The sequence below is a fragment of the Zeugodacus cucurbitae genome, chromosome 4 (assembly GCF_028554725.1).
Source record: "Zeugodacus cucurbitae isolate PBARC_wt_2022May chromosome 4, idZeuCucr1.2, whole genome shotgun sequence".
NCBI classification, from domain to species: domain Eukaryota; kingdom Metazoa; phylum Arthropoda; class Insecta; order Diptera; family Tephritidae; genus Zeugodacus; species Zeugodacus cucurbitae.
In genome coordinates this window covers 64722954-64748910 of record NC_071669.1, presented here as the reverse complement: position 1 = coordinate 64748910, position 25957 = coordinate 64722954, and the positions used below count along the sequence as shown (strand labels likewise).

The following is a 25957-nucleotide window of genomic DNA, read 5'->3' as shown; positions in this document are numbered from 1 at the left end:
GACGTTAAAGAGAAGAAGAGGCGATAGAAAATGAGCGCTCTTTGGCAAGGAAATTGAATAACATTTACGTATATACATATTATAAAGCAAATTAAACGCAGAACCGTTAAATTTTATGTGCGGGTCGGCAGTGAAATGCAGCAAAATTTAGTAAAATGCAGACACTTATTTTAAACTCAATGCTTTCACCGGCGGAACTACGCTTTGTGGCCGTCATTTATGCAATTAGTTGGCAATTCTGCTGGCCATTTGATAATTTCCGCAAATTTAACTTAAACGCAACGGTATCGGCCAGCCAACATGGTTCACATAATTTTCACAATTTCTTTAACTTTATTTTTTCCCACTTTCTTTCGCGTTAATAGTTGATTACATAAGTGTCTATAAGTAAACATTTGTTTACACGTATTATTACTAGCTGTTGGTGGCTTAATGTCTGCGCGTTTCCTTTTTAGCAGAGTGGCATATCATTAGAAGTTCAAGAATAGGCGATTAGAAATAAGAAAATTACTTTTTCCCATTAATAGCAGAGAGGTATTGCAAAAAGTTGGAATCATTACGATAAACATTAAGTATATATGTATATCGTGAGATTATTACTTTTGAGCCATAATTATATAAGCAGATAGGAAATTTGTTTTACAAAACTGGAGAGAGCGCTAAGAGGTCAATAGTTCAATGAATAATGACATTTTTAACCAATATTCCAACATGAATTTTTAGAGGCCCCATGGATGTACTCAAGAATCTTTGGCTCTGAGATCTAGACTTGTTTTAGAGAAATAATTTTAACTTGAATATTGTAAAAACTTCATGATATTCCATCTTGACCGAAAAAAATTATAATTAGATAACTAAAGTAGGTAATTTCCCGTTATTCTCAATCCTTTCAGACCATTCATCTGGCATATAACGATGTTATAGGCTATTAATTAAATACAGTTGAACTTCCGTTACTCAAAGTTGCTTAAGGGGTTACATGGGTTTCGTGGATTCAAAAAAATCGATTTTATGTTTTTTGGCTTATTAATTTCTACAAAATCTCAAGAATATTGTCCTACATTTTCATCCGAATAACAGTTTCGGAACCTTTGGAAGGTGTGCGCCCCAGGTCAGGTATTATTGTTACTCAAAACTTTAAACGCAAGGTCCCGACCTTGTTTTCAAAGTCAGTTGTCAAATTTCGAAAACTACTCAACCGATCTTGATCAAGGATATTTTTCAATTACAATTATTGTAAAAAAAAAAACAAAATTTCAAGCAAATTTGACCGAAATTTTAATTTTGTTTTATGTTTTTCAAAATTCGAAGTTTCACTATTTTTGAATTTCCTTCGTTCAAGCACTAGTCTTACTTAAAACACTTATTTTTGTTTTTTCATTTTGGATGATCCTGTCAGGAGTTATGCTGACAACGCGGACGCACGTTTTTTCCGAGGGGTCACCGGAAATTACGTCGCAATGGAGAAGTTTTACTTTTTTTTTGAAAATTTCAGACATTTTCTTTAAATATGTATCTATAAGACAGAAAAAAGTTTGTATTAAAAAAATATTTTTTTACATGAAAATAGGCCATTTTTTACGCGACAAAACCCATGTAACCCCTTAACTCGAACCCTTGAATTGCCATAAATCGAACTTTTCGACCAGCATATAGGACAAAATTGAAAATTTTACTGTCGGGCAGAATTTTAAAAGTGTCGCTCTATATCGGGAGCTCAAATAATATGATATTACACTTATGGTTTTCATAAATCATGTAACAAGGGCTTAAGATACAGTTTCTTTAAATATTATACGGATATTTCCGATACTTGTTCTCAATAAACATACTATTTTTTGCAGAAACAATAATTTTATAAACAGCTCGACTACCATACCTAATTTATTTTACTAAAATACGCATTTTAAATCCCATTACCAAATTTCAAATTATTCCTAAATCCATCGATTTTAGAGTCCATAAACTAAATATATTTCATACAAACAAACACTCATTCCATACATTTCCATTCATATCTTCATCCTATGTAAGTCTAAATGTAACACCAAACTATACTCAAACTTGAAGATACTCATACCCATACCGCAAAAATAAATCGATACACTCAGTTTATAAAAGAGAATCGAGTGTGTGTAGGCATGAGAAATATAAAATAAATAAAAAGTTCCGTTGAAGTGTTTTTATATGTATCGGTATATGAAATATGCAGCGTGTGCATTTATCGAAATGTGTAGTTTTAAATATATAATCTTTCTTATAGCAATACATAATAATACATATATTCTCACTCGATATATGCATCTACACGCCTGCCTAATGGTGTGACTTTCTGCCTTTGCCCGTTGTAGTGGCATTATTATTATAATAAAATGGGGCCAACGACCTGAAAGGCAGCCTCTTTCATAGAAATAGCCGATGTGTACAACAAAAACAACAAAATATATTTTAGAAACTTCTTCCAAGTTGTGAACGCACACACTAATGGACGGAAAATCACAAAAACACGCACACACACACGTATATGACACATAGTATGGCATGCAGGCGGCTATAAAAGCCGGCAACTCGTCGGAAAAAAGTGCAGAGGAAAGTGACGAAGTTCTTAAATACACTCATGTGAATATACGCATTTGCTGGAGCCTATATTTTGTGCATGTGTATAAATGTATGTATGTATATAATGTCATTTATGAGTAGACGCAGTTGACCCACTGACTCTACGCTGGGTGCTTTAAACTTTGTTGTGATTTGAGATCGGAACATATGTTCATGTCAAAATAGTTTAATTTTTTCAATCAAAATAATTTTTGTCTTCAGATTTTGTTAGCGTTAGTTCAAATTTTGAACTGTTCCAAATGTGGACCTAACTAATCACCACCCGGAGAGCTTACGTTTCCGATGTTATCTTTATAGAAGATCATGGAACAAAAGCTTTATATGGGAACTGAGATTCTCACGGAGATTGGTTGAGATAGCTTTTATGTAGGTATACCCAAGCTATAAGAAAATGACTCGCCCACCTGAAAAGTTCACTTCCACGTCCACTTTTACGAAGCCTAAGCTTCTGTTATCACATTTGACAAAATTGAATTTTCACTTCGGGTAACACCGTTATGTGGGTTTGGAAGAGGTCCGGTTAACTCTTGATAGACTCGTTTATCTATATAGTTAATTTTGAGGACTTGAGAATTTTCAAAAAATGATCTAAACCATAAAAATACTTAAGAAGACTTTAAACGAAACTTTTGTCTATAATCAGGAGAAGTGTGGCCGGCAAAAAAATTACAACCTGTCATACACAACGCAGGCTCGTTAATAACAAATTCCACCATTCACCAAATTTGAAGGATAGCAAATTCATCTACTAATACACGAAGAAACTTGAACACTGACAAACCATATGTAAGTATGTAAAAACTTAAAAATTCTACCCGGTATTCGTAATATTTAAACGTTCCACTAAGTAGAGCAAAGTTCTTGCTACGAACGAAGGATGATGGTGCATGAGTTTAAACACTGAATGAGGCCAAGTCTTCTTAAATGGTGGAAGGATGCGCAGATAACTTAGCCTGCGGTGAGACGTGCCGAGTGCCTTTCTCTGTGTATAAGTTTCGACCTTTTGACAGCAGGTTTGTGCTTACGCTAGATAATACGTGCACTCTGCCACAATACGCTGAAATCGTTAAATGTGCAGGTGAGCACAATGACACTCTGGTAGTACTATGTTCGTATATTCGTATGTCTGCATGGATAATTTGTGAAAAGTACGATTTGACATGACATGAGGATGTGGAGAATTTTTAGCGCATGCCGTGACTGCCAATGCCAAAGTTCCATATTGCTAGCGTCGGTATTTTGTAGACATACTAAAAGCTAAGAGTTAGTAGGTCGAAAAAGGCATTTTGTGGCGTTGTAAAGGCAACAATAAAATTGAGCAAGTTTATAGCTTTTGTAGGCAATATAATCAATGGCACTGAAGGAGCAGCATCCTTTTACAACCAGCACTGAACTGGGTTGTAGTAGTTGCTTGTTGTTGGTATGGCTATAAAAGTCAAAATTTATCTTCGTTAATAGTCATCTTAACGGTAAAAGTGTATAGATATACGGTTATGTGTTTGTTTCTATGCGTGTAGGTGGAAAAACTGTTGAATGAGACCACTGATTATACAGTTTTCGTATAACTCCAGTAAAATATGTAGGGTTGCATTTATCACCCACGGTAAATAATACTACAGTGTCTATAATAATTATGCAGGCACTACATGGAAGCTTGCACTTAGGACGAATTTAAAATTGTTAGTCAATAGACTCGATATGACAACTTACTTCATTATTATCTTGATTAAATAGTATCGATCTATAATGCTTCCAAATTCACATATAAGGGTACTTTTAAATCAATTAGGATTTTTTCTTAAGTATTAAGACAAGTGTCGATGTAAAACTTGGCATACAACGTATCCAATCTCCTGAGTTGAGACTAATTACGTACCAAATATGTTTATAAAAGATTAGATCCTCCTTTTCAATGACCTACTCATTCTTTAGACTTCTTATTTATAATTTTTTGCTTTAAGCGTTATGAAGATAATATGTGTGAAATCCAACTAATTTAATCAATCAAATATATAAACCACTTCTTCTACGATCTCACGATAAATCGCTTCAAATGTGTACCCATGGTCAGTAAATAGCCGAAAGTAACAATTGCTTTGATTTTTAATCAGAACGTGGTTGTATTTAATATCTAAATTATTTTCTTCCTAGGGCGCAACTTTATAAAATGTTTTGCGACCGAACCTGAGACCTACAGCAGTAACAATTTCTTTCCAGATAAAAACAAAAATAATGTTTCAATGACCTTTATAAATACAGGGATGTCATTCGATGGTTTGTTTGAGATGATTGAGGTCTGAAAAGTTAATACGGTCTCTGAGTATGAGTCTAACTCCGTGGAAGACATCATTAAAAATATTGGAGATACGAAAATTTAAATGGTTTAAAGTAAGAGCTAAAATCTACCAGTTTGTACGATAGCACCTCGCTGGTAGCACCTGTATCATTAAACTCACCAACACACCCTAACCAAGGAAAATGCAGTACTGCCGTTGATGCCTCAGTAAGTATGTTGAATGTCAAAGGGCATGTGTTGAAAAGCGCAGCTTCAGTTAAAGCAGTGAAATGTGTTTGTGCAAAAAAAAAAGAAACAGAAGGAGACTGAAGGATACTGAAGGATACTGAAGGATACTGAAGATATTAAAGGACAAGCGTAGAAGAATCTACATATGTCCGGACATGGACGGCTGTGCGTGTCGTCACGAAGTAATGCATAAAAAAACTATAAGAGAAATGTGCAAGGATACTTCAAGGGTGAAAGCTAGAATATGTGAGCGAAAGAAAGCAGAGTAAAACACTTAAAGTAGTTGCACTAAGTAGTGACGCAGTAGATAGACGTATGGCGCGACAAGACGTCTACAAAGCCAATGGGCGCTGCTCAAGCACACACGCATTTGCCAAGTATTGGTGAGATGGCAAGTATGCTATTTATATAGTTTAAAGGATGACGGGAGCCTTGTCTGATTAGTCCTTGAACAATGTTTGCTCTAACTCAAGCTAAATGACAAGCACAATGACGGAGAAAAACATTTTTAAATACAACAAAAAAGCAAAGTTAAAGTGGCTTGTCGTCTCTGGCAACGCAGTCAAGTAAATGACGTAAATGCACCCAAAATCTCTGCACTCACTTAATATGCAACAACGCAAATATCTATACTTGCGTAAATCTTAGTGACAAGCTTTTGTTGTTGTTGTTGCTCTTGTTTACGCAAAGACATGACTTTCCTTGCAGTTGATAACTGTAAAGTTAATACAGAAAACCCGCACAGGACCAAAAGTATAAACACGCATAGGTGCATGCAACTAGCATGTTGCAGTATTGTAGCAGAGCATATGTTGCACGAACATTGTTCCCAAATCGCAGAGGCAAGAGTGGGATAAGTTGTTGCAGTAAGAAAAGAAAAAAACAATATTTTGTTACCATTATTTTCTAGCTGTCACACTGATACGAGTATACCCTTTGGATACGCTAAGTCCACAACAACTGCTGTGCGATTGTAACAAGAGGGGAAAATCCCGAAAATATAAGTAATCAGCAAACAAGTGCAGCCACAAAAAATACATTTTTAACGACAGCAAAAAACGCTCAAAACATTGTAGCAGCAGTTGTAGCAAGCAAGAACAACAACTACAATTGCACATTCAAGAATTTAAAGGAGCGCGTAAACCTGAAGGGTTTGTTCGTCGAGTACTGCAAGTAGTACGAGTAGTTGTAATTGTGAAGTATGTAATTGTAGTACGCGCATAAAGGGTGCAACTCCAAAAAAATACAAAAAATTACTGCGTAAGTATGAATGAAGTTGCTGAAAACACAAGTTGCTGTAATTAGTAATGTTATAGCTTCTTGGGGAAATAATGATGATGTGAAATTTACTGGCAGGATAATGTAAATGCTTATTATTGTAAAATACAACTTTAATATTTCGTTGAATTTAATGAAATTTGCAGAAGCAAATAACTTTATTGCCACAAGATGGCGCTGATGTCAAAATAATTTAAAAAAATTGCATTATTTTTCAAATATTTGAATATAATATTGATTTTTTTTTTTCATAATATCATCCGTCAGGGTCGGGAAGGACCTCTCCGAGCCGTTCGATACCAGACGAGGTTTCAGACAGGGTGACTCACTATCGTGCGACTTCTTTAACTTGATGCTGGAAAAAATTATAAGAGCTGCAGAGCTAAATAGAGAAGGTACAATCTTCTACAAGAGTGTATAGCTACTGGCGTACGCCGATGATATCGATATCATTGGAAACAACACCCGCGCCGTTAGTTCTGCTTTTTGCCGCCTGGATAAGGAAGTGAAGCGAATGGTTCTGGTGGTGAACGAGGACAAGACGAAACAAATAGTCATCATCATCATCAAACTGTCATCAAACAAATAGTCAGCGAATTCTCGTCTTGGCTCCCACGTCACTGTTGACAGTCATAACTTTGAAGTTGTAGATAATTTCATATCTAGGACCCGAATCAGCACCGATAATAATGTCAGCCTTGAAATCCAACGCAGAATCACTCTTGCCAACAGGTGCTACTATGGACTGAGTGGGCAATTGAAAAGTAAAGTCCTCTCTCGACGAACAAAAACAAAACTCTACAAGTCCATCACTCCCGTCCTACTTTATGGTGTAGAAGCGTGGATGATGCCAACATCCGATGTGACAGCACTAGGAGTTTTTGCGGAAGATTTACGGTCCCTTAAACATTAGCAACGGCGAATACCGCAGCTGCAGCGAATAAAAAAACAGCGGTTACGCTGGCTAGGTCATGTTGTTCGAATGGACGAAAGTGGTCCAGCTCTGAAAGTGTTCGTTCGATGCAGTACCCGCTGGTGGAGGCCGAGGAAGAGGAAGGCCTCTACTCCGACGGATGGACCAGGTGGAGAAGGACCTGTCTTCACTTGGTATTACCAATTGGCGCCAAACTGCCAAAAGTCAAAAACGAGGCCTCTTTTGGATCATTTCCACGATAACCGGTCTACGTAAGCGAACCCCGATTTTTAAACGGCTAAGAACTGTGAAATCGTCAGCATTCCTTGAAAGTATTTGAGGAATATTTTCTGGCGTTACTATAACAACAACAGATCTATTTTGAAACGAAAGGTGGTCTAGAGCAGATGGAAAGATGGAACATCACTAGTATCAGTGCATCGTTCTTGATTAAACTAGTTAGGAACTAAATAATCTTTTATGATATGTATATTTCACACACGGCTACATAACTGATGAGATGGACTATCCTTTCTTTAAAGGTTTCGAAAATATTGAGTACAGAATTGTGTGATATCTTTAATCAGAATCAGAATTTTTAAAGGAAGTATTCCCAGTCCATATTAACTTTTATAGTTCTACCTTTATTTATAAGAAAATACTTTTAAATAATGAATTTCGAATAGAAATATTTTTTCAACCAAATTTTTGATTGCTCAAAATTTGCTTTCAATGTATTTAAAACACATATAGTATATATTTGTTCTTGCTCTTATTATTGTACTTTTTTTTTGAATTTCAACTAATTCGCTTATGCAGCGCGCTTTCATTTTCCCCAAAGTATGTCTTTCAATGAATTTATTGCATTTCTCTCTATGCAAGCCATACGCAAAAGGGTTTCACAGTTCATACACAGAAGTATATATTATATGTGTGTGTGTATATCAAGTATCCAGTAGCCCCAAGTGTTATACACTCCTTTATGGATTTTTATTATTTCTTGAATTCTGACAGCGGTTCAAAGAACTTCGGCGCTTTTACTACTTTTCCCCAACACTACTTTCGTTGACTACAATCAACTTTTAACCCGTCATTTGTTGGTGTGTGCGCTAACTGCGTTGGAAAATAATTCTTCACATATATATATATATATATATGAATGTAGGTATGTAAATGTGTATATTTGAGTAACAAAAATCACAAAATAATGAGCAGGAAGGCGTTCCGGTTGCCGGTTGAATGGCTTCGAATAGTGTTGTGGCACGAACCTGAAAGTAACCATAATAACTGGGGAGTAAAAAAGCGAAACGATTCACTGAGCAAACGGAAAGTAAAGCAGAAGTCGACAAAAAAATGTTAAGGAATGACATTAAACATTATGCGAATTGCGGCATATTAGTGTAGTTATACATATATTTGTATTTCAAATTAAGCTTGCTAATAGCAGCTCAATGCCACTGTCAAGCAGAGTGTTCCAAAAAGCAAGCTTAGTTTTGTCTCCTACATATTCTATTTCTACATATTTACCGTTGATCATCTTATTTGCTTACAAGCTAGTTTACTTTTCTTTTATTCCTTTTTTGGCTTTTTTTCGTTGTTGTAAAAATCATAAGCTCTCATTTTACACCGTTCTCAATAGACCCATACACTTGTTCGGATATCTGAAATCTGGAAATCTTGAAATTTAACGCCAACATCTCAATCTCGTTGTGTTAATAATAGACTGCAATTTTCCAATTCTCTCTCAACTGGGTCAGTAGTAATGGCGCCAAAGCAACGGACTAAAGTCAGCAACATCCCACCGCAGGCATTGTTGTTGTTGTGCTTATGCTTTTGAATAGTTGTTGTTGCTTTTATTTAGCTGCAAGCGCTGCCATTCAAATCATTCATATTCTACGCTTTTGTGCCACTTTGTATGTAGTTGTGTGTGTGTGTGTGCGAAAGTTTCATTGTGGCCATTGTTCGTGCGGCTCGGCCTGTCTTGCCCTTGGCAGCACTTTTCAATGGGTGCCAGATATTCTTTGCGATAATATGTGTGAGTGTGTGTGTGTGTGGCTGAGTAGTGCAAAATCCATTTGATGGCACTTTAAAGCTGTTGGAACAATTACAGTTAAACACAAGCACACACACTCTTCTATGAATCCAAAGTAGTTTCACAGCCCATGCCTCGTGCTGTTGATAATTTTGCAAACGCCGACACAATAATGAGAAAATTGCTAAAATATTCAAGCATCATTAGCTTAAATTTCACAATCACAGTCTCGTCTCGTCTCGTCTTTAATTCACAAAGTTTTGCTGCATTTGACGCAACAATTAGATTTTCGACGAGTTTTCGAAATAATTACGCAATGCCATTTTGCGTATATTTAATTAATCGCCGCCGTCAACTCATCGCATCATCAAGTGTGACAGTTGTGACAAATGTGCATTCTTCTCTGCAACGACATCTGCTGGTGCTGGCAGACACCAACTACTCGGACTTCTAGGCAGACGTTCAACTTAGACTTCTCCGCCTAACTTCAATTCCATTTGCCGGCTGTGCAATTCAATTTGTCGTCAGCTTTTGCGCCTTCATTGAAGCGGAAACAGCGCAACCGGCGCAAAGCGGAAGCTTACGTCTCGGCACAGCCGACTGACAGTTTTGGCACTGCAGGTAGATACCGACTGCTTGCCTTTGTTGTACCGCTCCCTCCCGCTGTCTGCCCGCCGCTAGCAATCATCAACCGTCTTGTCAGCAAGCAATCAACTGCAGTAACGGCAACATTTGTTGCTGCCATTTGGCTGTCTTCAGCATACTTAAACTCATACAAACAGACATACATATGTATCTACATTTGAAATGAGCTTCAATTCGTAATCCATTTCCTCAACATTCGTCTGTCTTAACTCCATCACATGCCCTACACTGTCGCCACTCACTACAGTCTGTATTTTCAGCGTTGCATTATTCGTTTTGTGCGAATTTGCGTCGCCTACAACTCGTCGTTTGTCTCACTGCAGCTCATTCTCATATCCCACCCAAGATTGTCTGATGCAAGTCAATTCGTCATTTGGCATATCTGCGGCTGTGACTTTTTGTCGTCGCAAGCATTGCATTTCAGTTTTTGCCTCATTTAACATATGTTTGTGTACATTGTTGGGGGGAAATTGTCAAACAATTTCCATAGAAGCAGTTATCATTGTGAAAAACTATTTCGGTATTATTTAATGGTGCTTGGAAAAACTCTAATTGCATTCGGTTGTGGAAAATTAGATAAATGGCGTGCTACAGTTATGTGTGTGTATATATAATTTTATATAATTTTGGGCGAACTATAATTTTTTGGGCATGTTAAGAAAAGTGGGGAACATTTCATGGACGGAGGGACGGCAAGGATTATTTATCTGAAATAAATTTGCAATAGACTACCAAGTCCTCAACAAAAACCGAAGGTTCTCGCAGTTCTTTAGAGCGTTTAAGAACTACAAATTTTCATAAATTTTGAACTTAAATGTCTCTTTAATTCCTTATAAATGAATACATAGAGATATTTGAAATGATCCTGAAGATACTTTTCAGGGTTTCTGGTATCTACAAAATGTTACAGTCGGGTGTGGGTTTTCATCTAAAAGCATTATTTGTCCAAAATGTTTTTGAAACTAAATACGAATTAACGTTACTGATAATTGTGATCGCTGTAAGCCAAAGATTCGCTATTTTTCATTAACTCAACCAAATATTTTTTCCATTGGGGCAGTTTTTTATGTGGTGGGTTCCAAAACTTATGCACAACTGCGAGAGCGAGCTTCGGTTTCTCACTTTAGTTCGCCTCCTGTTGGCTATCCAGAGAAAACTTGTTCTAAGACCAGACATCGTGAGCTGTTTCTTATGCAAAATAATCGTTCCTAGCCACTCCCAGGTAAATGGCAGTCAGAAACTATCCTCACTTCCGTGAATTTCTACACATGGCCCTATCCCAAAGCGGTGCATACTTCAACTATTTTACTCCGTTGAATTAGTCTCTACTGATAAACCAAACCTAAAACTTTTTTTAAGAGACTCACATTAATTTTTTTGTAATTCAAAGTTTATACCTGAAGGTTCTCAAATTTACTCGAAGTTGTTACAGGAATTATTTATTATATATATTGTTTATCTTTATACGTTTTTTATCATGATTCTCGAGAGTTTCTGATTAATTTTATTCTGAGTGACAATATCGATTTGTATCATTAAGTAATTTTAAAAATGTTAGGCATAGTGCTCACTCTATCCTCACTATGTGTATTATCTATTTAATGTTATATTTTTTAGATACGGCCACTCTATATACCATAAAACTAATATTACTTTTTTGTAAGCTGGAGGTTCTCAAACTCACTCGAAATTTATATAGGGTTTTTATGGGCCAGATACGGCCACTCTATATACCATAAAACGATGATTTCGGTTACAGAAATTATAAGTTTTCATTATAATGAAGTCATCAGAAGTCAGAAAAACGTTCCACCAAATGCTAAACACACATCAATAATTGGATGAAGGCCACCCTTTAAAAGATTCACACACCCCCAGACTTTAAGGATTTTTTCTCGTTCATATTATCGCTAAGAAGAGCAAGGTCGCATTAGGAATCGTTCACGGTTTTCGGATTTTTGCACAAATTCAGTAAACAATTTTTTTTAATAATATCGTTAGCTGCACGTTCACCAAATATCCTTTACAAATAAGCACACACGTACGACGAGTGTGACCAATTCATTAAAACCGAAAAATAAACATTTGCACAAGCACCAAATAAACGAAGAAATTCAAACAAAAAAGGGGGAAAGGTATGACCGTAAAATTTAATAAAAACGAAATAACACAAGAACAAAAGACAGACGAAAATTTATGAGATTCTAGATAGCACAATAGAGACAATAGCGAATATTGCGAAGACTGATTCTGATGCTTCAATCAAATAGAGTGCAATGTAAATATGAAACACGTTTTTGCTTTTACCCCACCGTTGGCCGGTGGTCAGCACCGGTGCTGCTTTGTTATGGTAGCCTGTCAGGAATACAATCTAAGCAACAACAACATGAAGAACTTGTGTAAAATGTTTCGCACACTATAGTCAATTATAGTGCAACAGAAGCGTAAGAAATACTGCACAGTGTGAGCTGAGTATAATACTAGGTGGTGCAGGGAAAAGGAAAAAAAGGGCATAGAAAAATCGAAAAGAAAGCAATTTATAATCAAGGAAAGCAAAAGCAAACGGAGACGTGCCAACTGGGTGGAATAGAGTGCAAAACCACCCTCACATATGGACATAGAATTTATGCACCGGTAAAAATTTCACTCTTAAAAGGCTTCAGTGAAGTGCAACAATTATTTGACGCTACCAACGCATTTACACGTAGAACTTATGTACGGTGCGTTATGTGGGTGGAAATACATGCATTAGGGTGTGACATTTTTATACTCTATTTTTATATATATCTCGCAACACATAAAGCTATATAAACCAAATTTTCTGCAATTGGTTCCCTTACGTACCCCACCACACACAATGAAAATCGTTGAAATCGGATAATAACCACGTCCACCTCCCATACAAAGGTTATGTTGAAAATTACTAAAAGTGCGTTAACTCACCAACGAAAAACGTCAGAAACACTAAATTTCACATAAGAAATGGCAAATGGAAGTTGCACTCAGATTTTTTTACAAAATGGAAAATGGGCGTGCCATCGCCCACTTATGGGTCAAAAACATATCTCAGGTACTACTCGACCGATTTCAATTAAATGCAGTATATAATATTTTCTTGACACCATTTTACACAAATACTGTATATGATCTATTGCATCACTTGTGAAAAAATTGTCGAAATCGGACTATAATTTTTCAACGCCCCGGTTATCGAATATGAAGAACTCAGCCTACATACTATATATTATGAGGATTTTTCGTTTTTCTATTGGACTTTATGTGTGTTATCTTATTAAAAATATCGCAATAAATTTCGAGAGTATAAAATGTTCGGTTGAACCCGAACTTAGCCTTTCCTTACTTGTTTTTATGATAAATTATTTATCATTGAATATCTCAATTAGTGAATATAAATATCAGGAATTAGAAATCTTTAACAATTTCCTCTTCAAAAATCATCTTATAAATATAATAATAATGGCTTCAAAGAAGTTGAGTTCTACAGGCTCACAAGTGAAGAAAATCTGAAAAGTTGAAAAATTAATTTCTAAATAAAAAATATAAAAAACCTGACCACCCTAATGTGCAAGTGTAATCCGTAAGCATATGCATGTTGCATATGTTGCAAGGGCGTTGACGAAAATGACGATAGCTTAATCCACATGCGTGCTGCTGCTGCTTGTTGTATAGCACATAGCACACATGCTGAAATAGCAAAAATATTTACTCCATGCCACAATGAATGTGTGACCGGAAAAACAAAACGAAGCGCCGAGGAAATGAGTAATGAGTAAAAGCATAAAAATCGATATGTGTAGTACATATGCGCATGTAAATATGTATGTCAATGCAATAAGGATGAGTTGATAAGGCTGGCGGCGGCACAACAGAGGAGCGCGCAGACATGAAGGGAATGGAGAAGACTTGCACTTGTATGTGCTACAGATGTAGAAATGGCATCGTACTGTGGTATACCTTTATATTTTTATGGTGCTGCAGGGAAAAAATCATTGCGATTTTTTTTGCCATTACACGAACAACTGGGGACAACAAGTACGACTGTGTAACAATGGCTGAAATGCAAGTTGGCAGCCGAAGAACGGCGCAGCGAAAGTAGACAGCAAATACAGGCGCACACAAACAGGACGAGACAATACAGCAGCAATAGTGGCTAAAGGAGGATGACTTTTCCGTTATTGCCGCCACTCTTGATGCCGCCATATGAAATCGAGACTCTAGCCGTTGATGCCTGCGCAAATATCAACAATGACACTGGGGAATTAATGTGCTCATATGAATAACGTACATACAACAAAAAGTACAACAATGTGAGTCAACAAAGAACAACACAGACAACAGGGACACAGCGCCAGTGTTGTGCATATATAAAAAAAAAAATAGAAAATAAAAATAGAAAAAATTTGTCGTATACTTTGCCAAAAGCGAAAATTTAACAACAATGGAAAATAATATCGAAATCATTGCAAATAAAAGTGGCTCAGTGCTGGTGATATTATAAGTGAAATGCTCATTCATTCATTCATCGCTGTTGCAGTTGTGGCAAATAAAAGTGATAGTGTTGTGCTGCTGGCATTTCGTTCGTTCGTTCGTTAGCCAAAAATGGCGTAGCTTTCGTTTGACTGCATGTCCTTGGCCTCCACGACATTGAGGCGGCCTAAGTTGTATTGGTAGCAAGCGGGTTGGAACTTATTATGCTTTGCAAATACATGCAGACTTATTACAATTTGCATGGAAAGTACTTTCGTGTAAACAAGCATTAATGAATTCATTGTTAGCCAGAGATTACTTGAATATGAATGGCATAGATAATAGAAGATAAAAATCGAAAATTTATTTTTTATATCCAAAAATTTAACATTATTTTGTATATCTATAAGATTTGGTTGAACTATAGGATGACTTTGAGAATTTTTGTATTTCAGACTGCAACTTAATTGAGTCAATTAGCAATTATAAACGTTATAGCGATTTTAGACAGCCAAATTAATTGATCAATTAAAATTTTTATTGAGAAACCCTTTTTTGCGTTTTATACTGCCGGCTACTCGTTAACCGATCAGCTGTTATACATTTTTGTTTTTGCTTTTCGTAAGAAGTTGGTAAGTTTCATCAGCTGATTAATATTTTCTAGCAGCGACATCTACCTTGTTTTGTCAAAAAATTCAGCCAATCCAGACAAAGAACATATATCGTACGTCTTTGTCGCAGAGTTGCATTTGATTTTCAAATGTACATTTTATTTTGCATGGTAAATCGATCATAATAAGGGTTTTAATCGAGCAGAGGCCGGTTAATTGAATCCTGTCTAAAAACGCTATTACATAATTGAGTCAATTAACACCTATAAGCATTTTAAATTTACTCTAATTGAGTCAATTAGCAAATATAGTTGATTCTGACAGTATCTTAATTAATTAATTAATCAATTAGAATTTGGTATTTTGAAAGGTGAAGACAATTTGCAAATTTACTAAAATTTGGTATCTTCTGAAAGGTAATTTTGTCTAAGTAATTTTAGAGTTCCTTAATGTGTCAACAATTACATGAAAAAATTTAGTACTACGTAGTAACTTGAATACCATAAAAATTCTTTGGAATACAAATTGTATTGTCCACTTTCCTTTCGTGTGGGCGACCTCAACCTATAACTAACATCCAATATTTCTACTTCCACTCACTCATTATGCTCTACCACTTCGACAGCTCAAAGAAAGAATAAGAATCGGAAGTCAATTTGAAAAGACATTCTAAGAACGGTCTTAAAATGTACCCACACAATGAAACGATTTTCCAAAGAAATTATTTATGCAAACGAACATTAATCATAAACAGAATGAAGTGAAAAGAAAAGCGGAAGAAAAGTCAAGTGAGTTTAGGAAAATGTAAATATGATTTGAATGTATTTATGTATGTGTGGGAAATGCATGACAAATTGTAGTAATTTTTGTGCCGCAAGTGCTTGAAGATAATGTGATGTGGGTTGGAGTATTTATATTAATAAATATCTTATACATATTTTTTGAATATAACATATTAGCATATGTATTCTTATTTGACCAAAGAAAATTAGGAATAGAAAGGTGGATGTATACACTTATGCTAATGCCTAAAACTAAACGAAACTTGTGATTTCATTATATTTACATTGTTTAAAACATATTTTGTTTTCTGATTTATATTTTTTGCTACTAAAAATTTTTTTTGATTCAATAGGGATGTTCTAAGAAAGTTTCATAATGTATGGATGAGTCTGAATCTTGTGTAATAGAGTGTAGGTATTTACAATGATTTGACCAAGACTATTCACGGCATTAAAACTAAGCTAAATACTTACAACTTTAAAGCAGATTCAATAAGTTCAAAAAAGGCGCATATTTACCTGAAAATAAAGATAAATCGGTTAATAAATATTACAATTAAATGAATAAATTAATTAATATTAATAATATGAAGTATTATTAAGGCAAGACAAATTTTTCACTCTCCCTAAATGAGAGCTTTTAGAACTGAGAGTACTCAAAGCCAGTTCAAATTCAATTTCTTCGAAACTGCATATGGAAATCATATGTCTTGAATTAGTGAAATTAAAATGTCTTGAACTAATGAATACACTTTTTCTTATAAAAGGATACTCCGAAGATAGGCCTAGTAACCGGCATTGTTTTTACAAAATATTAATATAAATTATTTTTGTATGCACTAAAATATAATAAATTAATCAGGACTGTCCAAGGTAGGAGTGCTTTGGACGGGCCTAACCTCTTAACACAGATTCACTGAGAGTGTGTGACCTGGCTATAGGAACTCTACTTAAGGGGTTACATGGGTTTTGTCGGGTAAAATAGGCTTTTTATACTCTCGCAACAAAAGTTGCTAAAGAGAATATTATAGTTTTGTTCACATAACGGTTGTTTGTAACACCCAAAACTAAACGAGTTAGATATAGGGTTATATATACCAAAGTGATCAGGATGAAAAGTGGAGTTCAAAACCGAATGTCTGTCTGTCCGTCCGTCCGTCCGTCTGTGCAAGCTGTAACTTGAGTAAAAATTAAGATATCTTGATGAAACTTAGCACACTTATTTCTTGACACCATAGGAAAGTTGATTTCGAAAATGAGCAAAATCGGACCACTGCCACGCCCACAAAATGGCGAAAACCGAAAACACATAAAGTGCCATAACTAAGCCATAAATAAAGCTATGGAAATAAAATTTGCTATGAAGGATCGCACATCGCACAGTCGTTTTTTTAGCCACTTCTTAATACAGCCCAAAAATGAAAGAAATCGGACAATAACCACGACCACCTCCCATACAAAGGTTAGGTTGAAAATTACTAAAAGTGGGTTAACTCACTAACCAAAAACGTCAGAAACACTAAATTTCATATAAGAAATGGCAGGTGGAAGCTGCACTCAGATTTTTTTACAAAATGGAAAATGGGCATGGCATCGCCCACGTTTGCGTCAAAAACCATATCCCAGGAACTACTCGATCGATTTCATCGAAACTTGGTTTGTAATAGTTTCCTTACATCCCAATGATATGTTGTGAAAATAGGCCAAATCGCTTCACAACCACGCCTACTTCCTATATACCAGAACTTTGAAGATGATCTGAATCGTTTACATTACAATATATAAAGTAAGCACTAGTGAAGATATCGGTGCAGAACTTTGCACAAATACTATGTTTATAGTGTGGCAGCCCCATTCTAAAAATCGCCGAAATCGGACCATAGGTTTTTAAGGCCCCATATATCGAACACGAGGGCCTCGGTGCTTCTAACCTAATATTATGGTTTCCAACTTTCAATGGACTTTATACAATATATATGACGAATATGTGGGTCAAATTGTGTATTATATAATATAAATAAAGTCAAATATGTAAATAAATTGCGAGAGTATAAAATGTTCGGTTACACCCGAACTTAGCCCTTCCTTACTTGTTTTCAATATTTTTTTCTATGTAAAAAATTATTTATTTAATTCAAACTTTTTTCTGTCTTATAGATACATATTTAAAGAATAATTTCTGAAATTTAAAAAAAATTAAAACTCCTCCATTGCGACATAACTCCTGACAGGATCATCCAAAATGGAAAACAAAAACAATTGTTTTAGGTCAGACCATTAACTCGTGCTTGAACGAAGGAAAAACAAAAAAGTAAAAATTGGAATTTTGAGACATTTTTCCAAAAAAAAAATAAAAAATTTCGATCAAATTTGCTTGATATAGTTGTAATTGAAAAAAATTCTTCATTCAAGCAAGAGTAAATTGTATCTCGAACACATGTGCAAAATTCCATTAAGATCGGCTGAGTAGAACATTTGACAACCGACTTGTGAGCAACAATAATACCTGACTTGGAGCGCACACCTTCCGAGGCTGTATCTCCGAAACTATTATTCGGATCGACTTGAAAATTTAGGATAATATTCTTGAGATGTTGTAGAAATTAATAAGCAAAAAAAAAAAAAAAACTCGATTTTTTGAACCCACAAAACTCATGTAACCCCTTAACTAAAGGGCATAATAAGAGATATAGATTTGTATTCACTATAGACTGCTGTCATCTAATGTTTGAGATATGAGCGAAGTGTTAATAATAATTGTGTACTAGTTATTTCTTCAAAGTAAAAGTGAAAATAAAAATGAAATCTAATACATTGCAATTACTTTCATTAAAAAATATTACAAATTGAGTGAAGCAATCAATGCATGCATTCACGTTTCAATACAAAATCGTGCATGAAAACTTTCTTCGACGCATATGCGGCAAAAAAAAGCAAATCACAAAGGTCAATGCTTCAATTCTGCAAATATTAAAAATGAAACTTGCGTTTGGCAACAATAAATAACAAGCACGAATTGGAAAAGCATTTTATTATTATTTTGTTTACAACATTTTCCCCCAATTATATGTACACTTCGCCTTACTCAATTAAGCACCGCAGTCAATGAAATGCAAGATCACAATATGGACTCGCACACTCGGCAATGAAAGTCAAATAAATTTCAGGTTCACGTGCAAACGAAAATAAACAAATTGCATAAACAATGTCAGAATCTCGGCTAACTTGCCAGTGAATTGGTTGTATGAATGAATGAATGAGACTGACCAACGCTCGAGATTGGTAATCGAAAAGCATCCGACCGACAGGTAAATGCTCATAAAAACCGAAATGCGAAACAAAGCGGCAAAATGCCAAAAACTTACGCGAAATTTGTACAACAACAAAAGCCACGGCTTTTTTCCGGCTGATATTTGTTATTTATTCCACTGTATATACAAATGTACATACAAACAAATGTGTTTTTATTGGCGCTACAGGGAAATTATTTAGTATGCCATAGATAAACTCTCGCTGTTGTTGCTCGCGTGAATCTTATTCATGTACATTTGTACTACATACAAACATATGTTTTGTTTATTATGATCGCAGATATTCAGCGTTGCTATGAACTTTTTCAATGTTGTTGATAATGAGACATCAGTGAAAACAAATTTGAATGGTTAATTAAAGTGTAGGAGCGCATCATATGAAATATTAAATAAGTGTTTAATTGGTACTTTACGTGAGTGACTGAAATAATGTCTTCGGAAAAAAATGATTGCCGAAAGAAATTTGATGGCAAACGTGGGAATATGTGTAAGCACTTCATTAACACGTGTTTATTAATAAAATTTTATATTTTTTATATTGTTCAAAACATAACCCTATTTTATTGGTAAAAAACTCGTCGAGATCAATACGTTTTTAGAAGTTTACAGTTTTATACTTGAAGTTAAAATATAGAAATCGGGGGAGCTCTGTACTTTAAAAACAGGGTACAACACTCGGCTGGGTATTGGACCAAACTAATTTTTTCCGGGAGATTGAGTTATAAGTAAAAAAGATTATTCTAGCCTCCAAAATCGAAATATTTGGGTTCGAAGTTCGAAAAAAGGACTTTTAAATAAAAATTATTATTAATTAAGAAATAGTTACTAAAAAATCGAAAATATAGATATACATATCTAATTTCTCTTTTTAATTCAATGATATATACAATTTTCCCGTCAAGCTTGTATGACAGTTGTTATAAGGGGGACAGTATTTTTCGATATATTATTTTTTTTATTTTTTTCGAAGATCAAACTTTGACCCTAATTTGATTCAATACCCCGAAAAAAGTCGATTTTGTCATTGTATTGGGTATGAATATGGGATCTAGGGGAAAAATTTTGGGTAAAGAATTACCAATAAGCACTGAGATCTTCATGTTCGATATCGTGGGTCTTGAAAGGTTATAATCCGATTTGAAGACCTTTTAAATAAGTTATATGGGAAGTAGGCGTGGTTATGAACAGATCTATTTTTAATTCCTAGCCTTAGGGTGTCTTGAATTTAATGTTGAAATTGGTCATATTTCGTTGCAATCGGGGTGTAGTAGTAGTGCCCTCTTTTTCTGTCGTAGACACCACTTACGCGGTTATAGCCGAGTCCGCAGCAGCGCGCCATTCGTTTCTTCTTTTGGCAGTTTGGCGCCAATTGATAGTGCCAAGTGAAGCCAGGTCCTTCTTCACCTGGTCCTTCCAACGGAGTGGAGGTCTTCCTCTTCCTCGGCTTCCATAAGCGAGTACTGCATCGAACACTTTAAGAGCTGAAGCATTTTCGTCCATTCGAACAACATGACCTAGGCAGCGTAGCCGCTGTCTTTTTATTCGCTGAACTATGTCAATGGCGTCGTATAAATCGTACTGCTCATCGTACTATCGTCTGCGGTATTCGCTGTTGCCAATGTTTAAGGGACCATAAATCTTCCACAAAACCTTTCTCACGAAAACTCCCAGTGTCGCCTCATCAGATGTTGACATCGTTCACGCTTCTGCACCATAGAGGAGGACGGGAATGATGAGGGACTTGTAGAGTTTTGTTTTTGTTCGTAAAGAGAGGAGTAGTTCCTGAGATAGGGTTTTTAACCCAAAAGTGGGTGATGCCACGCCCATTTGCCATTTTTTATATCATTCTGAGTGATGTTACTCTACCAGCTCTTCTATAAAATTTAGTGTTTCTGACGTTTTTCCTTAGTGCGTTGAGACACCTTTGGTAGTTTTCAACATAACCTTCGTATAAAAGGTAGGCGTGGTTATTATTCGATTTCATCCATTATAAATGATGGAATAGTGTAGTAAAATATGCCCAGTAAATTTGGTTCATATCTATATTGATTAATTTTATTTTTTATTAAAAACCATATGAACCACCCTGTACATACTATAACTCAGGGTTTACTTTATTGTGTGAGATCTTCTCTGAGGCTCGAATGAGTTATACTATTGAGTATACAAAGTAGCTGTTTTCAAATATGTAAATTTTGAAATTTTGGGAAGTGGCGAAACTACCGTCAAAAAAAAAAAACAAATCAGATTGGCATAATTAAAATAAAAAATTAAAATGAAACTAAATAAGGCATCCACTAACTCAGTTGAATATAATTGAACTTCATAACTCTATTATTTTTATTTGAAGAAATAAGAGATACTCATATTACAGCATTGAAAATTAAATAAAAAACGGAAAATCATTAAAAATAATAACTGTTAATTAACCATAATAAATACAAATTCGAAATGCAGACATCAAAATATTTACCAAACAAGCATAAAATCGCTGGCATAATTGCCATAGCGAAGCGCTTTCCATCGAAATTTGATGCAACTCGTACGCCTTGAACTGGCGTGAACTCTATGCACGCACTAAAATGTCGAAGTAAAAGTTGTGGGTTTTCTTCCCACAATGCTACGCATACTCAACATCGGCATTTTAGTGAGATTTTTCCGTGTTACATATATGTTTTCACGCTTTGTTGTTATTGTTGCAACACGCACAAATTCCAAATTCATTGGAAGTGTCTACGGAATCGAGCTGTCTGCATAAGCTTACATATTTACCTTGAAACTACGGTGTAAATAACAATAAGCCGAGTACGCTACCCATTACATGCGACGATTTGAGGATGAATGGCGGCACATAGCCATCAGCCGGTTGCGCCGAACCCAAGGCGGGTGGAGCGCTGTAGTTGGGCTGGAGGAAGCCGGTATGCGCGTTTGAATGTGTGGCATGACAGTGAAACCATTAAAGAGTTTATTGAAATTGTAAACGGCATTGGAGTTTTTTTTCTTCTTCTTGTTTTTTTTTTGTTATTGCTGCTGCTGAAGTTGCACGATAAAAAACTATTAGAAAACAGGAGAAACCCGATTGATACGGACCAACTTGTGGAAAAGCATGGAAAATTGTGGCCATAAAAATTGTTGGTATTTAGTTGTTTGTTGTTGGCTGGTTAATGACAACATAACATGCCAGCAAACCAGTTTATCTCTAGTATGAAGTTGTGAAGTTTTTCAACGGTGTTTATATGGGTGTGTTTGGATCTATATTTTGTTCTTCGAGCATACGCCTACGCTACTTGGGAAGCTTTTTCTATAAATTCCTGTTGTTATTTTTGCTTAATGAGCCTTTAAATAAGCTCTTTGTTGTTGTCATTATTTTTATGTATGCTCCATAAAGCAATTATATAGAATGTTACATCCCGGGTGTGTGGGTATTTTGTATTAGTTTGAGTAACGGCCTTATACAAGCATATTTTCCGAAATTCCGCAGCTTGACAGCCTAAGTAAGTGAAATGTAAGAATTCCTAGAAAAGTTTTATTGATCGATGAAAGCGCCCAATCAATGAAAGGACAAGTGTTGAAAGAGAAGAAAGTGAAAATTTTACTAATAATTTTAAATATTTTATAACATTTTGCGGCAATAATTTGTAGATTTTCAGTGAAAGCATAAAAACGTGTGTAATGCATTTAACATAATAATTTATAATTGGCTGTCGTCACTTCGACAATTAAATAAAACATGTCGACGAGGAAAGAAAATACAAATGAAGACATGAGCATTTGTTGCATGTACGACTTTCACTTTTTCTTTATTTATTAAATAATAATGTTTACAAAAATGACAGCGCTTTGAAAATAACTGTAAAAACGTATTATATTTCATACATGAGTACATATGTACATTCCATTATACATATGAGAAATTGGTGATAAATTGTACTCGTGTCTTCATGTTTTACTGAAATTATTGTAAAGCATTTTCTGACTCTCATCTTGGTCATTTTGGTCAAAGTGAGGTCTTGTAATTACTTCCATGTAAGGAGATTGGAACATACGTGTTGTTCAAAAAATAACGGTAATTTTCGTTTTTTTTTTTGCAAAAATATTTTTACAGTCATCTACATTCATGTCGTCGCCTTCAATACAGTCCCCATTCAATACAATACATTTATGTCAGCGCTTCTTCCAATCGTCGAAATACTTCTCAAAATCGATTTTTGGGATATTCTTAGGCTCTTTTAGGGATTTCTCGCATGCTTGTAAAACAACTGTCCTTTAAGGCTCTCTTTACTTTTGGAAATATGAAATAATCACACGGAGTCATGAAGGTGAATATGGAGGCATCGGTACCGTACTGTTTTTGGTCAAGAATTCTTGAACCAGCCACGAAGTATGAGCTTTTAAGAAACGAAAATCGTCAATTTCAAAAAAACACATCTAACACTAGAGGCTGCTACAGAGGAAGTAAACAATGAATACAGCTAAAAATGTTTCGTATTTCTGGGCATGTTCTCGTATATTTAAAAAAAAAAAAAATAAAAAAAAAATGAAAAAAGTGGACCCGTGAAATTTTAAATTTTACAATTCCCGTTATTTTCAAAACATGTCGCGCATAAAATTTGGAGCCTAAGTGACAACCAAGACGTCCTTAATGAATTACACAATGAATTATATAATGATTCTTGGACAAACTCTGTAAAATAACAGTTCATATTTTGCGCTAATATATATGAAATGACAGTTTGTTGAAGCCAGTGGCTCCTGCACCTTTTTCGAATAGAATTGTTTCCCAATTTCATAAGCTAGAAGCTAACAATCTTGTTACAATAGGTCAAGAGAAGCGAACTATTCGAGGACTTAATGCAAATCTAGCTATCAAACAAAGAATATGTTATGTAATGACTACAATGTAAGAGCATACCTTGACAGCCTAAACCACCTATCGATTGTAACTTCCTTGAACTGAACTGTGTTTTGCATACTTCTATTTGTCGATAGTTGTCAGCATATTCTAAAAAAAATAGTTTCCGACATGTTGCAAGCAAGCAAATCTAGAACATATAGTGAAATCACTGTAATAACATTGTAACGGTAAAGGTAGAAATGCTGACTAACACTTTAACACTAGCGAAAGAGACAAAACAACACCACAAATGACAGCATAAAATCTAATTAAAGGTGGTTTAAATGTCACAGCCCACACAATGTCAGACCACAAACATTTAGTGCTACAATGAAAAAAACAACAAAAAAAGAAGAAACATAGAAAATGAAAATGCCACAATGGGGAGGGGAGGGGTATAGAGTTGACACATGTAAAAGCATATTTATTTACACACACACTCAAACATATGTACATAAGTATGTAGTGCCATGAAGAGTCGCACCGACGAGGGCAGCCAAGTTAGCCGCCTGTATAAAGTGGGCCCCCACAAACTAGTGCAAATGAAATGTTACACTTTGCACAGCACACACAAACAGACATACAAACAAACACATGAATTTGCATACTAATATGCTGAAAATTAATGGGTAGAAGGTCTCGACTTTCCCGGTGGCTGTGGTTTTCATTGCGCTGAGTGAGGCTTGTTTTTACATACATATGTATATAATCACACACACACATTCGCATGCGTATGACAACAAACAACTAAATTAGCATTAACGGTAACTACCATAAAATGTTAGCATTGTTGTCATAATATTTTGCTGTTCATTTCAAACATATTTGCAAACAATCGTTTGCACAATTCCATCGCTCGCATAACGGAAATGTGTAATTTTGTCAGCTTTTAAAATTTGTATGAAATTAAAAGCAGAAAATGGCAAAGCTTAATGGACATTGTCAATGGAGGCTAAACAATAAAGTTTAATGACCTTTCGGAACATTAAAAAATTTATGAGAGCTTATGAGAGGAAGATGCACAAAAATAAAGCGTGTAGAGTTATTCTAGTGTTCAGACCCAAGAATTTATTTGCGTTGAAATTATGTGTGTGTGTATGTGAGTTTATGTGAAAACATTTGCTCCAATTTCTTAGATTTAAGAATGAATAATAGCCTAGGTTATGTAGATTTAGCGGTAATCAGCTGACTTTATGATATTAGAGAATTACAATATTTTATGCCAATTTAGATACTTTTACAATACAAAAACAAATTCCATGAAATCTAACCTCACTTTTTTGATTTCATGAATATGAATATTATATATTTTATATATGTATAAATGTGTTCCATGTGCATGACCAAAACAGCAAAATTTTCCCGTCGAGAACCTCTAAATTTTTCTCGAAATGGAAGTTTTTTAAATTGAAAAATCAAGCATGTTTTCAGTCTACAGTTGAACTTTCATAACTCGAAGCCCTCCATAACTCGAACTCTTGTATTGGCAAAAGAAGTAAAATTTCAGACAAATTTCCTTCCATCAATCGAACTTTTCGACCAGGCGTAATACAAAATATAAAATTTGACTATAGAGGCAGAATTTTAAAAGATTTGGGGTTCTGTATGGATCGGAAACTAATATTAATATTGTCTCAAGAAGTAGCCAAAGATTCTTTAAGTTAATCGGGTCGTTATTATTGGTATGAGTGTTTAGACAGCTATTGAGTCTAACTTATACCTAGCTAATACTGTTCATAGCAATAAACTGCTCGCTATTTGTATTCTTCGACTTGTCCAGTACAAACTATCCAAATGGCTGATAAAGTTCTTAACTATCCTAAAGGCTGATAAAGTTCTCAATAACAATTTTTAAGATAC

General features: G+C 35.1%; 1 protein-coding gene across 3 annotated transcripts in view; it reads right to left on the bottom strand.

Annotated features, from left to right (window-relative positions):
• LOC105211147 (tyrosine-protein kinase Abl) overlaps nt 1-25957 on the bottom strand; it is a 79537-nt gene that overhangs the window by 27175 nt on the left and 26405 nt on the right. The gene's annotated exons all lie outside the window — the stretch shown is intronic.